Below are 15,036 nucleotides of genomic sequence, written 5' to 3'. Positions count from 1 at the left end.
ACAACGAAGAGAAAATAATCAATTCCAGTAGGCATGTGGGGGACAAGTTCTGGGCAGAAGTGTGCTGCTGGGCTGAGAATGCCAGGAGGGTGTAAAAATGGATTTTACTTTTTTGAGGGTGGGTGGGGCTGGATGGCTTCTTTGTTCTTTATTTGAAATAGTTTTCTCCAGGTTTATTGAGCTATAGCTGACATATAACACTGTGTTCGTGTAAGGTATGCAGCAAAGTGAGTTTTTGCATATATATAATGACAAGAAATTAATGTCTATCACTTTACAGGACTATGATTTTCTTTTCTTAGGATGAAAATTTTGAGACCCATTCTCTTAGCAACTTTCAAACATACAGTTCTGTTTTGTCAACTATAGTCACCGTATTGTATATTATATCCCCAGGACTTAACTTTTCTCATAACTGGAAGTTTGTACCTTTTAATCACCTTCACCCTTTTTGTCTTCCGCTCCTCACTTCTGGCAATCACCAATCTACTCTCTGCTTCCATGAATCTGTTTTTTTTTTTTTTTTTAAGATTCTCAATATAAGTGAGTTATACAATGTTTGTATTCCCATTATGTGATTGATTTCTCTTAGCATAATGCCCTCAAGACCCATCTATGTTGGTGCAAATGGCAGAATTTCCTTCCTTTTTTTTTAAAATTAGTAAATCCTTTATTTTGGTGACTATCAAAGGCATTCATCACTACCACGGATCTATTTTAGCTCAGAGGAGAGTTACTATCCAGTGAACTCCACTGTGATTAGACACTAAAAATAGGAAGAGACTGGAGGGCGCTGAGAATGGGACAAGGAGAGGACAAAGCTCGGGGGACAACATGAGATCCTACCCATCCTCATTGCTAGGAAATGAGTAGACAGAACAGCTCTAACCTAAATGCCAGCCTCGCCACAAAGGTCTTCAGAAGAGGTCCCGTAACAATCACTCACTGGAGAAAAAAAGGTTAGAGTTTCTGGAAGAGATATCAGGATATGAAAACCCAACTTGGGAACAATATGCACAGCACCGTGACAGAGCGGGATCGTGGCAGCCTGGCTTTGGTTAAGACAGCTGTGGACACAGCAGTCTCTGGGGGCAGCGCTCATGTACAGTTCCGCTGCTGCCCTGTGGCATGAAGATGCTGTACGTGGTTTTCACATTCATGTCATCTGGCAGAGGCTGCTTCTCACTGCCAGGTTCAAGGAATTTATTAATTGCAGGGATTTTGCTTATTTTCACCATGTACTCCTGGCGGTGAGGGAAGGCAGACAGAATATTAAGATGTTTTTTCTTCTAGAGCCAAAATGATCTGGAGTAGAATTATGTCTGCAAGGCTCAGCTGATTGCCAACAAGAAACCTTTGTCCATGATTTCGTAAAACCTTTTCAAACCCAGGAAAGTATCTAAGTATAGCTTCTGGGCTATGTTAACCACTTTCTTTTGCTGATCATCTGGTTTGAGGTACGGATACACTTGATAAGCAGTTCCAGAAGATCCAGGGTCCCCTCTACGTGCATGTCAACCAGGGTTCTCTCCTTGAGATCTTTGCCAAAGAGATGGTGCTTGTCTGCCCTGTAGTGGAGGATGCTCCGGGTCTGCACCAGCTCCAATCGGTTTCAACCATTGGTGCTTGTTAGGACAGCAGATGGCTACCATCTTGCAACTTCTGCAACTGTTGTTTTGCTTCTAAAAATTCTTCATCAGACTTGACTCCAACAGCAATTTAAACCCAGATTCCATCTGGCCTTGTCTGTTTGGATAGTAGAGCTTGGGTTCATAGCCATCATGGCCTTTCAGGTTTTCTGGCTCCACTCGGAGTGACCAGAACTGCACAAAGGCACCCAGCAAGCTGTCTTCCTACTTCCTTTTTTGTGGCTGAAGTATATACATATGTGTGGGGGGGCGGGGAGGGGAGGTTAGTGTGTGTGTGTGTGTGTGTGTGTATGCTTGTATGTATGTATGTATATCACATTTTCTTAATTCATGCATTTGTTGATGGACACTTAGGGTGTTTCCATATCTTAACTATTATAAATAATACTGCAATGAACATGGTGGTGCAGGTATCTCTTTGCAATAGAGATTCTGTTTCCTTCGAATATATTTCCAGAAGTGGAACCATCATATGGTGGTTCTATTTTATGGAGGAGCCTCCATACTGATTTCCATAGTGGCTGTACCAATTTACATTCCTACCAACAGTGCATACAGGTTCCCTTCTTCTCTGCATCCTCTCCACTGCTTGTTATCTATTTTCTTTTTGACGATACCCATTCTAGAATGTGTGGAGTGTCTTTCATCGTGGCTTAGATTTACTTTTCCCTGATGATTAGTGATGTTTAGCACCTTTTCATGTCTTCTTTGGAAAAATATTTGTTCAGTTCATCTGCTTGTTTTTTAATTATTTGCTTTGCTCTTTTCTATTGAGTTGTACAAATTATTTTTATATTTCAGACATTAACCTGGATGTCTTCTTTTATCATTAAAGCAGGATCATGTGCAGAAGAGGGCAGAGAGGACAGGCTGAGCAGAGTGGTGGAAGTTTCAAATAGATACCAAAGAAAGTGGCTGAAGTTGGTTACTAGCAACATTTGAGAAAAATTAGAAATTCCAGACCTTGTGAGGGCCGGCCAAGGAACTTCAATAAAATGTTATATAACAATCAAACTTGTTACTGATGTTCCTTGGAGACCACTTTCTATTAGAAAGATCTCTTTGTCTAAATGGGAAAATAATTTGAAAAAGAATAGGTGCATATATATGTAAAAAAAAAAGAAATAAAATATGGAAATCTTTTATGTTTTAAAAAAAATCACTGAAGTTATAACCACTTAACATTATTTTCAGATCTTTATCTCAGTTTGAAAAGTTGAGTAAATCCAGTGAAAATGTAGCTAATTGGAAATGCCTTTAGAGACTGTACTATTAAATGAATTGGAAACATAATTTTGTGTAGCACTTTTCTTGGTTAATTAGGTGTTAGAAAAGTTTCGGCACTGATTACAAGTCTAGTCAACTTCCTGAAATGATTTAATGTTTTAAACAATTAATTTAATTGGGTTTCTGTGATAGCATACAAAAACACTCTGATCGTATAGGTTAATTTAGGCTTGTATATAAGATTATAATAGCTCTATTTTTTAAAAATCTGATTTATTTAGTTTCTGGCAGCAACTGTAGTTTTAACAATTACCTAACTTGAACAACTGCATTTAGTTTTTCATAATAAATATTTGGAAAGTAAGTTCATGTTAGTAAATTGCTCGAGTTCTAGTGAGCTAATGCATGTAAAAAACCTTTCTTTTGGAGGTCAGGAGAGAGAATCTCTACTAACTCAATCAATGTGAGAATGTCCTTTCTCTGTTCAACTTGTTTGTTGGAAAAATTAATGACATATGAATCTAGATAATAATTATCTAGTCAATAAGGAAGAGATTGAAACTAAAATGATTACTGGCCAAAAAAAGTCTATTATTTGCTGAATTTTACTTATTAAATAATTGAGAGCTTTAAAGGTTTATTTTCTTGAAAAGTTAGTAAACAATTAAACCCTGCAGGAATATGGGGATTTTTGTGACAATCTGTGCAAAGAAATAGGCTACTCTAGCATTCTCCATGTTTTAGCTGGTAAAGATGACATATTGCTTTTCTTTCTCTACATCTCTACAGCAGATGCTGCCAACAGCTGGGATTCCAAGATTAGTTTGTCCAAAATATTAAAGCATGTCATCCTACCAAAGTATTAAATTGACCCAGTTTTTGTGGCTTCCAGTAATTATACTATTCTCTAGAAAATTGTGATTTAACACTGATGGGTTTGGGGCTAAATCTGCCTACCCTCCTTCAATAATTGTTAAAGAATAAAGATAAACTTCTGATCTTTTAGATTCTGATCCATTCCAGCAAAATGTGAGACTAAGAAAACATTATTATTTAGCCATATCCCTAACTCATTTTTTAGTTGAACTACTTTTCTATATCAGGAAACATTTCGGCATCCAGATTAGCCAATTAATTTCCCTTCTTTGTGTCATAAATGTAAATCAAATTTAATATTAGTTTCCATTCTTAAGCTAGGAGAACACTTACTATGCTTTATTATGGCAAAATGCGTTTATGTCACATAAGCACAATAGATGGTTTGCATTAATCCATATTAAGTGTTTGGTAATTTCATAGCATATAGAAACAATAGCACAAATTCACAGTAATATTTATTTCAGGCCTTTTTGAAATAAAGTCTCTATACAACCTGAAAAAAATGTGGTTTCTCTGCAACTCAAAATTCTCAAGGCTTGAATTTTGGAGTAAGATTTACATTTTTCTGATGAGATCCAACCAGTCCATTCTGAAAGAAATCAGCCCTGGGATTTCTTTGGAGGGAATGATGCTGAAGCTGAAACTCCAGTACTTTGGCCATCTCATGCGAAGAGTTGACTCATTGGAAAAGAGTCTGATGCTGGGAGGGATTGGGGGCAGGAGGAGAAGGGGACGACAGAGGATGACATGGCTGGATGGCTTCACTGACTCCATGGACGTGAGTGTGAATGAACTCAGGTAGTTGGTGATGGACAGGGAGGCCTGGTGTGCTGTGATTCATGGGGTCGCAAAGAGTCGGACACGACTGAGCGACTGAACTGAACTGATGTGTGCTTTACCAAATTCTCACAGTTTATTTTGTATTTCACCTTTCTCTAATGGTGTGTAGAACAAATACGAAGGTTTCAGTTTGACAGATGATTGATACAGCTATGTATATTGTCCACTCCAGCACTCTTGCCTGGCAAATCCCATGGATGGAGGAGCCTGGTGGGCTGCAGTCCATGGGGTCGCTAAGAGTTGGACACGACTGAGCGACTTCACTTTCACTTTTCACTTTCATGCACTGGAGAAGGAAATGGCAACCCACTCCAGTGTTCTGGCCTGGAGAATCCCAGGGACGGGGGAGCCTGGTGGGCTGCCTGTCTACGGGGTCGCACAGAGTCGGACACGACTGACGCGACTTGGCAGCAGCAGCAGTGAGCATATATGCTTGCAAAATACTGTTGATGACAACACTCATCTAGCCAGATTCCTCATCTGTGAACAATCTTCAGTGACCTGTAATCTCAACTTCTCTTGCCAGTTTCTGTTCATCTTAGACCTTACCTCTAGGGAAAATAGTTGAGGTCATGCATAATGTCCCTATGCATATTGATATTCCAAAGCATTTCTGTTCAGTTCTCTGGTTAGAATTATGCTATGTAAAACCACTGACCTGATCTTAACAAGAAGGAAATTAATCATTCTCACTTTTTAAAAGTAATGATATCTTATAGGCAGCTAGATACTAATCTGATTCATCTTTTTCTAAAGCAATACCTTATGACTTAGTTATCTAAAGTCAGTAAGAGGTCTACTAAAATATGGCCATTTACTTCCAAATTTTTTTTTTTTTTTGAAATAGAGAGTAGACCAAGAATTTTATTTTATTGCTTAATTTTTTTAAATTGAAGTAGAGTTGATTTACAATATAGTGTTAATTTCAGGTATACAGCATAGTGATTCAGCATTTTTTTAGCAGACCATTGTCAGGTATTGTATTTCCTGTGCTATACACTATATCCTTGTTGCTTATCCATGTTATGTACAGTAGTTTGTATCTGTTAACCCCATACTTCTCATTTGCTTGGACTCTGTAGTTGTGGCACGTGGGCTCCCGAGCATGCAGTCTTCAGTTGCTGTGTCAGAAAGAGCTCTCTGGTTGTGGCTCACAGGCTTAGTTGCTCCTCAGCATGTGTGATCTTAGTTCTCTGACCAGGGATTGAACCTGTGTCCCCTGCATTGCAAGGTGAATTCTGAACCACCAGGAAAGTCCCTGTTTGTATATTTTAGATATTAGCCCTTAATTAGTTACATTGTTTGCAGATATTTTCTTCCATTCCATAGGTTGTCTTTTCATTTTGTTCCTTTGCTGTGAATAAAAGCTTTTAAGTTTGATGAGGTCTCATTTGTTTTTGGTTGTTTGTTTTTTTTTTTTTTTTTGCTCTTATTTTGCCTCAGAAAACTGATCTAAGAAATAGTATACAACCTAATAGTACAAAAAGTAATTGCAGCTTTGGACTGTGAATATTAAATCATTATCACTAGGCTCATGTTTATTAATCAAAATAGGAACCATTACAATCAATATATTTTTGCCAATGAGAAGTAGTTTGTTTATTCCTGTAGTGTAAAAATCCATGCTTCAGGATTCAACAAACTCTTGGGAAGCATTTTCTGCCTCCCGCTGGTTGTGGAAGCATTTTCCCTGCAAAATGTTGTCAAGATGGTGGAAGAAGTGATAGTCGCTTGATGAGAGGTCAGGTGAATATGGCGGATGAAGCAAAACTTCCTAGCCCAACTCGTTCAACTTTTGAAGCTTTGGTTGTGCAATGGGCAATCAGGGGTTGTGGTAGAGAATTGGGCCCTTTCTGTTGGTCAGTGCTGGCTGCAGGCATTGCAGTTTTTGGTACATCTCCTCAATTTGTTGAACATACTTCTCAGATGTAATGGTGTCATGAGGATTCAGAAAGCTGTAGTGGATTAGAAGGGCAGCAGACCAACAAACAGTAACTGTGACCTTTTTTTAGTGCAAGTTTGGTTTTGGGAAGTGCTTTGGAGCTTCTTCTCAGTCCAACCATTGAGCTGAAAGTGAAAAGTGAAAGTCTGTCAGTCATGTCCCAACTTTTTGCAACCCCATGAACTACACTGTCCATGGAATTCTCCAGGCCAGAATACTGGAGTGGGTAGCCTTTCCCTTCTCCAGGAGATCTTCCCAACCCTGGGATCGAACCCAGGTCTCCCACATTGCAGGCAGATTCATTACCAGCTGAGCCACAAGGGAAACCCAAGGATACTGGAGTGTGTAACCTATCCCTTCTCCAGTGAATCTTCTCAACCCAGGAATCAAACCAGGATCTCCTGCATTGCAGGCGGATTTTTTACCAACTGAGCTATCAGGAAAGCCCAACCATTGAGCTAGTCAGGCATAAAATCCACTTTTTGTTGCACATCACAATCTGATTGAAAAATGGTACATTGTTTCATAAAATAAGAGAAGACGATGCTTCAAAACAATTTTTTTATTTTCAGTCAGCTCAGAAGGCACACACTTGTCAAATTTTTTCACCTTTCCAATTTGCTTCAAATGCCAAATGACCACAGAACGGTCAATGTTGAGTTCTTCGGCAGCTTCTCATGTAGTCGTAAGAGGATCAACTTTGATGATGGCTCTTAATTGGTCATTGTCAACTTCTGATGGTCAGCCACCACGTTCTTCATCTTCAAGGCTCTCGTCTCCTTTGAAAAACTTTTTGAATTAGCAGTGCACGGTACAGTCGTTAGCATTACCTGGGCCAAATGTGTCATTGATGTTGCAAGTTGTCTCTGCTGCTTTACAACCCATTTTAAACTCAATTAAAAAATCTCTCAAATTTGCTTTTTGTCCAACATCATTTCTATAGTCTAAAATAAACAGCAAGTAATGTCATTAGCCAAAAAAACATAAAGTGAGAAATACACATTAAAATGATGTATAACATAACCACATTTGTTTAAGAATGTATTCTAATATCAAATGTCAACAAAAAGTTCAACAATGCAAAGCTGCAATTACTTTTGCACCAACCTAATATGATTTATCTACTGTTTCCCCATCTATTTCCCTGATCACTTCATGGGAAAGAGATGGGGAAAGAGTGGAAACAGTGTTAGACTTTATTTTTTTGGGCTCCAAAATCACAGCAGATGGTGATTGCAGCCATGAAATTAAAAGACGCTTACTCCTTGGAAGGAAAGTTATGACCAACCTAGATAGCATATTCAAAAGCAGACATTACTTTGCCAACAAAGTAATAGTGAAGTCAAGGCTATGGTTTTTCCAGTGGTCATGTATGGATGTGAGAGTTGGACTGTGAAGAAAGCTGAGTGCCAAAGAACTGATGCTTTTGAACTGTGGTGTTGGAGAAGACTTGAGAGTCCCTTGGACTGCAAGGAGATCCAACCAGTCCATTCTAAAGGAGATTGGTCCTGGGTGTTCTTTGGAAGGAATGATGCTAAAGCTGAAACTCTAGTACTTTGGCCACCTCATGCGAAGAGTTGACTCATTGGAAAAGACCCTGATGCTGGGAGGGATTGGGGGCAGGAGGAGAAGGAGACGACAGAGGATGAGATGGCTGGATGGCATCACCAACTCCCGGAGTTCACTCAAACTCACGTCCATCGAGTTGGTGATGCCATCCAGCCATCTCATCCTCTGTCGTCTCCTTCTCCTCCTGCCCCCAAATTTTATATTATGTATAGATTCAACTCCAAAGTATTTTGTATAATAAAGCATTATTCTTGCATCCCATGATCACACAGTCTCGTACGCACTGAATTGCAGTCAGTTGTTTATATGTCTATTTCTTCCATACATTTAACTTTATGAGCTCCTTGAGGGCAAAGACAATGCCATGCTCACTTTTGTGTCTCCCTAGTTAGCAGAGCACTCGCTCATAAAAGGTACCCAATACTCATTTGTAGAATACATTAATGACTTTGAAGTTTCCTCTCAAATTACTATTCTTGTCTTCCTTCATATTTGGAAACATGGAATAATTTTAACTTAACTCAGCACCACATCAGGTACCTTTTCCTCCATTAGAACTAAGGGTTGTTGTTGTTGTTGTTTTTTTTTGAGGATTTTGTTTCTCTCTTCCAATTAAAAGTACCCAGTTAAATCCCTCTTTCCTTAGTGCATATTTCCCAGAGTCATAATCAACTCTGAAGCAACTATTCAAGTCATTTTCACAATTATCTCCAAGCATAGAAGTGGTAAAATTCAGGATGGACATAGAACATCAGAGATGACCAAAGTTAATAAAATGATGAGTGAAGGTCTACTTGATTATTTATGTGCTGATTGCAAAGGTTCTGGTTACACAGAAATAATTTCAGATATTTCCCAGCAAATATGAATTGAAAGTAGTTATTTTACCCTTGTCTCAGCTTTTTCTTTTTCCTTCCTAAGTCATGCCTAATAGGGTTGTCTAGTTTTGTTAATCTTATTACAAGGAGGGAACATTGAAAGCATCCATTCTTCCCATCAGAAAAGACAGGGAGAATTAGGCCAGTTGTTCCCTGCATGGCAATGGAAAGTGTTCCATCATCTGTTTTCTTGATGAATAGGAAAACTTCCTGAACTTCTCCAGTCCATTTCACCCAAGAGAGATGTGCTCTGAATTCTTATCTGATATTAAAGTCCACAAAAGGTGATTAAGCAAAGTTCATGACTGTCCATTAAAATGCACAAATGTTCTATTAAAGAAAAGAAATCCCAGATGAGATCTTTATGGGCATGCATATTCATGAAATCCTACCAATTTCAAGAGTTTTCCACATGCAGTTAATACATTCACCTTCAGCCCCCTGTTTTATAGCACCTCATACAGTGTTTGATACAGACCAGTTCAATGTTGGAGGAGGCAATGGCACCCCACTCCAGTGGTGGGGAGCACCACCCCTCATTTTCCAGGGGTGCCTGGAAAATCCCATGGATGGAGGAGCCTGGTAGGCTGCAGACCATGAGGTCGCTGAAAGGTTGTTGTTGAATCACGCAAAGACACCGGGATTCTTGGCCCCCGGAGGAGATGAATTCAATCCGGGGCCAGAGATGAGGCTTGATCGCTCAGAGCTTTTGTGTAATAAAGTTTTATTAAAGTATAAAGGAGATAGAGAAAGCTTCTGACATAGGCATCAGAAGGGGGCAGAAGAGTACCCCCCTGCTAGTCTTCAGCTGGATGTTATATAGTCACTAGCAGTCTGTTAATGAAAGAAAGGAATGTCTTAAAATTCAGAATGGCACCAGGCCCCTCACCCATAAGATGCATTTTGGGATAATCTTGGCACCAAATGGTTTATCCTGGACCATAAAATGATTAACTTGAATCTTGAAGAAGGGCAGACCACCATACAAATAGTTTCATTTACATAGATTAGGGAAACAATATCTGAGTATAACATACTGGTTTGTCAAGCAGGTTCTGAGCCAAGAGGCTAACCGACTTGAAGACAGAGTTTGGGGTAAATGCATAGTACATTAGCATAGCTTAAGACAAACATTTCCATAAGAAAAAGGCATTGGTTAACTTCAGGTGAAACCAGGTGTCATTATGGCAACACAGTATTTTAAGAGAAACCTCCTTTTAAATTTGCATAGAGAAGGAAAAAAATCACGTTTGTTTCCTCCGGCCGCTTAAGAGAGATAAAAATGTCTGACACATGCAGACTATTTCTTCCGTTTGGAGACCCCTGAGCGACTTCACTTTCACTTTTCACTTTCATGCATTGGAGAAGGAAATGGCAACCCGCTGCAATGTTCTTGCCTGGAGAATCCCAGGGACGGGGGAGCCTAGTGGGCTGCCATCTATGGGGTTGCACAGAGTCGGACACGACTGAAGCGACTTAGCAGCAGCACAACAGTTCAATGTATTTTTCAGAATTAATGGAAGAATAAGTGAATGGATGGATTTGCTGACTCAGCAGTTCGTCTTCCAACTCAAGTCACTGTTTTTGACAGAGATATTTTATTTTTATTCGTGTAAGACTGATTTTCCTGTGGTTTTATATTGGATACCATTATCTCCCTTGGATACTTTCCTGACTGTTACAATGCCTGGTTTGATGGTGTGCAGCTGAAACCCAATTACCAATTTAAAATTAAAAGCTTTAGTAAATCAGTCATTTTTAATTTATTATTAAACAAAAGCTTTGTTTCATATTTCCATGGATTGGAATCTATAGCTTGATGTGACACATGTTAAAGTAAACTCAGCCATTCAGAATATGAGCTTCATTCTAACTTCAATTTGAAGATGCTTGTGATAATAGTTCTTATAGTTGTATCTTAATTTATTTTTACTCCTAAATAGCAGGCTATTAAGTTAATCAACAAATGTTAATTAAGCATCGATAATGTGCAGCAATGTTATGAGTACTTGGGGGAAAACAAATGCAGTCAAAAAAAGAAAAATGGATTCTGACCTCAACAGCCATATCATCTAATTCAAGTAAATGGCCAGCACTCATAAAACAAGCAGAGATATTGAAAGATATTCTCAGATCGAAAGTAGTTATGTGACACATTAAAAATGTCCAAAGAATTCAGACAGAATTTATATGAAGGTTGAAGAGGATAAAAAATCATTTCTTCCTTCCTTGTTTCATTCATTAATATTCATTCTTTTATTTATCTATAACCTGGTGAATACTAGGGGCTTCCCAAGTGGTGCTAGTGGTTAAGAACCCACCTGCCAATGCAAGAGACTGTGAGTTCGATCCCTGGGTCATAAAGATCCCCTGGAGGAGGGCATGGCAACTCTCTCCAGTATTCTAGCCTGGAGAATCCCGTAGACAGAGAAGCCTGGCCAGCTGCAGTCCAGGGGGTCACAAAGAATCAGACACAACTGAAGCAACTTAGCACGCATGCATGATGAGTACTAGGACCTGAGAAGAAAAGAATTAATAAATAATAGTCATTTCCCTTATAGAGCCCACTGTGTATTAAAAAGAAAAGATGCATTCAGCAGAGAGAAAATAGCAGGAACAGTTCTTAGATATGTGGAACCTGAAAAGGTGAGAATTTGGATTGATGGAAGGTAAAGGAGAAGGCCCTCGAAGCATAAAAAGCAGCATGTGTCAAGTTAGAAACACTAGTTCCTCCAAGGTTTCCTTCATATCTTTGATATTCAGCACTCAGCAGGCAGGTAGCCTATGCCCAGAAAATATATGTTGAGCTAATTAGCAGCATGTTTCTAGGGCAGCGAGGAGACTGACCTGGATGAAGTTTTTCATTTTGAAAACTAAAGAGAAATGCGTAGAGTTAGGATCTTGGTTGACCCAACTACAAGCAAGTTGAGAGAAGAGAAAATACTTGCTGCAGTACTCAGCCTGCTTTTGATCAGAGGAGTGATGGCACAAGCGTGGTTATCAATGAAGATAAATGTGGCTCTTGTGTGTAGGCTTGATCATGTGAGAGCTAATCAATAGGCCTGGGGAAGATCCAAACCAGGGACTTTGGAGAGGTCACCTATTGGAGAAACAGTGACTGACCATCTGAATCACTTGTGTAACTAGGCACTGAATTTCAGGGTAAGGCCTGCAGTGTGGTGATTGGGAAACCGAGGTCAGGGATTATTGCATGACTAGGCGGATGAAATTAAGCAGGAGGATGAATAAGAAGCAAAGGTTGGGGGCATCTCAATTCTGATGGATGTCACATATCTGGATGATTTTAGTGGACATGATATGTATGTCGTGGACATGGTGTTTATATACATGTGTGTAGGTATGTGTGTAGTATGTAGCTTGGGCCATGAATGTGCCATTTTGTACCATAAAGTATTATATACGCAACACCAGGATTCAGAAAGGAGAGTTATCAAGCTATGGAATGAACAAAGATTTGCAGTGTGGAGGAACCAGGCTTGTAGAGCGCAGATTACTCTCAGTCAACTCAAGGATAGACTGAAGCTTCTTCGTAAAGATGAGATTGGTCTTGTTAATTTTCTAACTGATCTAGTTCTAATCAAAGTGCTCAGAAATTCATAGTGACCAGTGGCAAATTATGCATGGAGATAAAGATATAACAGGGTCCCCATATCAATTCTAGTTTAGCCTTTACATTCTTGCTGATCAGAAGTCATCCCTAGAAAAGTGAATCAGCTAAGGATTGCTGAATGAGGTTTGTTTTTTTTTTTTTTAAGTTAACTGCTGATCCAAAGCAATCAGGATTTCTTCTGAGCTCATAAATGTGTGACATGCTGAGTAAGCACTGCATTCCCTACCCTCATGGTTCACTCTGCCAGGTGTAATAGCCCCCTGGCTATTCGCGTCTACATCCTTCAAATGTGTGCATCCATTGCCACTGTCTTTGACCTGCATGTTAGCTTAGGTCCTAACCCAGAAATAAATAAGAACCAAGATCAGAACCTGACTCAGAATGGAATAAATAGTATTGCTTGTTCCCCACTGACTTTTTCCCTCATTGCTGAGCAAAAGTTGATAGCCACTTCACCTTCTAGAAGTTGGGTTTTTCTGAAGGTGTTATTAAGGTCGAGGACACCATTAAGCTCCATTTAATAAAGGTTAGACTTTAACCCACCAATGTTCAGTTACTCTCTTCAGTAGTAGGCTAATGACTGCTATTGGAGCAGAAGAAGAAGGAAGGCCCAGCCATTTACTTTTCTGATAGGTTGTCGTTTGTGTGTGTGTGTGTGTGTGTGTGTGTGTGTGTGTGTGTGTGTGTTTCTAAACCTGTCATGTGGCTGAGGGGATAAACAAAATCTGGAGGCAGATCATATTTTTCTTGCCTGAAAATGGGGAGGTGGAAGGCGGGAAGCAAGGGGAACTCCAGCCAGTCTTCATGCTTCCACTGTCTTCTCCCTGCTAAGCAGGCGATCCTCTTCATGATTTTTCTTCATGAAGAAAGTGGAGTACATCCCAGCCATACCAGCAGTCTAAACAAAAAGAATCCCCCACGTGGACTGGCCTCGTGAATAAAAAGTCACCAAAATGAGAATGGATTTTTGCTGGTTATTTTCCTCTGTGCATATGCTTTCTCAGAGACATGATGGAAAATGGCTTGTTCAGCTAGAAGAGAAATCAGATACTCGAGGTACATCTTCAAAAATGTTTCTTACTCATTGTTAGCATCCTAGCTCCAAAATAATTATCCTGCTGGTAATTAATAATATTTCTTAATTATCTTCTAAGAAGTGAATTATCACCTTCCCTCCCTATCGTCCACGCCTATTTCATATCCAGGGCCCACGAATGGATTTGGGGCCTTGTTACTAACGTTGTCCTCTGTTAATATTTGCCACTTATGTCCCTTGACACGGACTGATTGGTCCTTTAGCCAAGCGATTGCTGCACCCCTAATTACATGGTAATGTTGATTTCAGACTTAGGGGTACGTGGCACCAGCCTGCCCTTTTTGTAGAATCGTCTCTCAGTTCAGAATTTGCCACTGGGCTCATTTTAAAGCCTCAGATAATGGAAACCTAATCTTAGGCTTGTGAGGTGACATGCCTGTGTCCCTGACCCTTCCTGAGCTCCCTCTCCCCGAAGCTTGCCCCCAAAGTTCTGGTGATTTCACGAAGAGGGATTCCTACTGGATACCAGAATTCTGTGGGAAATCATAAAGAATGAATCCAGTCTTTGGAATTAAATGGAATTTCTCGTCTACCTCTACCATTTTAATATTGAATGTTGTTCAGTATCTCTTACCAGAAGTTTCCTCATCTCTAAAATCTGAGTCAATGATATTATGTGGTGGTTTTTGCAGGTTAAGTCAGCTAATGTACATAGCAGTCCCCAATCTGCCTCTGGGTTGGAGTCCTCTCTCTTCCTCCCCATTTTGTCCCCTCTCTGCCTTTCTTCCAGACCTTCTGCGATATACTGAGGACACGTGTGTGCTTAGTCCCTCAGTCGTGTCCAGCTCTTTGCAACCCTTTGGACTATAGCCTACCAGGCTCCTCTGTCCATGGTATTTTTCAGACAAGAATACTGGAGTGGGTTGCCATTTCCTTCTCCTCTCAGATAACTCACAGTCTAGTATGAGAGACAGCAATGTAAATCAGTGACTTTAATCTACTTTGTCGACACAAGCAGTGTCCGGCAAAGCTCGGGGTTCTCTCACAACCGGCCTGGCAGGATCTGCTCTCCAAAAGATAAAGAACAGAATGAGTCTGCTCAGAGTCTGCTGCTGAATGTGCCTTCAACAGAGTATCTGATTGTGCATGGATCATGTATTAGTGTTACATAAGCAACTGCTCTATTTCTTACCCTCAAACGTTCTCCACCCATTTAAGTGTTTTAAGACTGTTTGCCACACACAACACAACCTTTTACTATATGATTCTTGATCTTAATCAATGAGCACACTTCAGTTTGTTCTTCGTGCCAGTGAAGATCTCTGTACTGGCTGCAAAGCTGACTTTTTTCTCACAGCAGAATTGTATAACCTGAGGCATCTATA

At 39.8% G+C, this 15,036-nt stretch overlaps 1 protein-coding gene and 1 pseudogene across 8 annotated transcripts in view; one reads left to right on the top strand and one right to left on the bottom strand.

Moving 5' to 3' along the window:
• The window catches only part of INPP4B (inositol polyphosphate-4-phosphatase type II B), a 458,048-nt gene that overhangs the window by 319,178 nt on the left and 123,834 nt on the right, over positions 1-15,036 (top strand). The window lies entirely within an intron of this gene.
• Positions 1,059-2,270, bottom strand: LOC102393365 (annotated as a pseudogene).

The sequence above is a fragment of the Bubalus bubalis genome, chromosome 17 (assembly GCF_019923935.1).
Source record: "Bubalus bubalis isolate 160015118507 breed Murrah chromosome 17, NDDB_SH_1, whole genome shotgun sequence".
Classification (NCBI taxonomy): domain Eukaryota; kingdom Metazoa; phylum Chordata; class Mammalia; order Artiodactyla; family Bovidae; genus Bubalus; species Bubalus bubalis.
The sequence above is the reverse complement of the archived record's forward strand: the minus strand, read 5'-3'. Positions and strand labels throughout refer to the sequence as shown.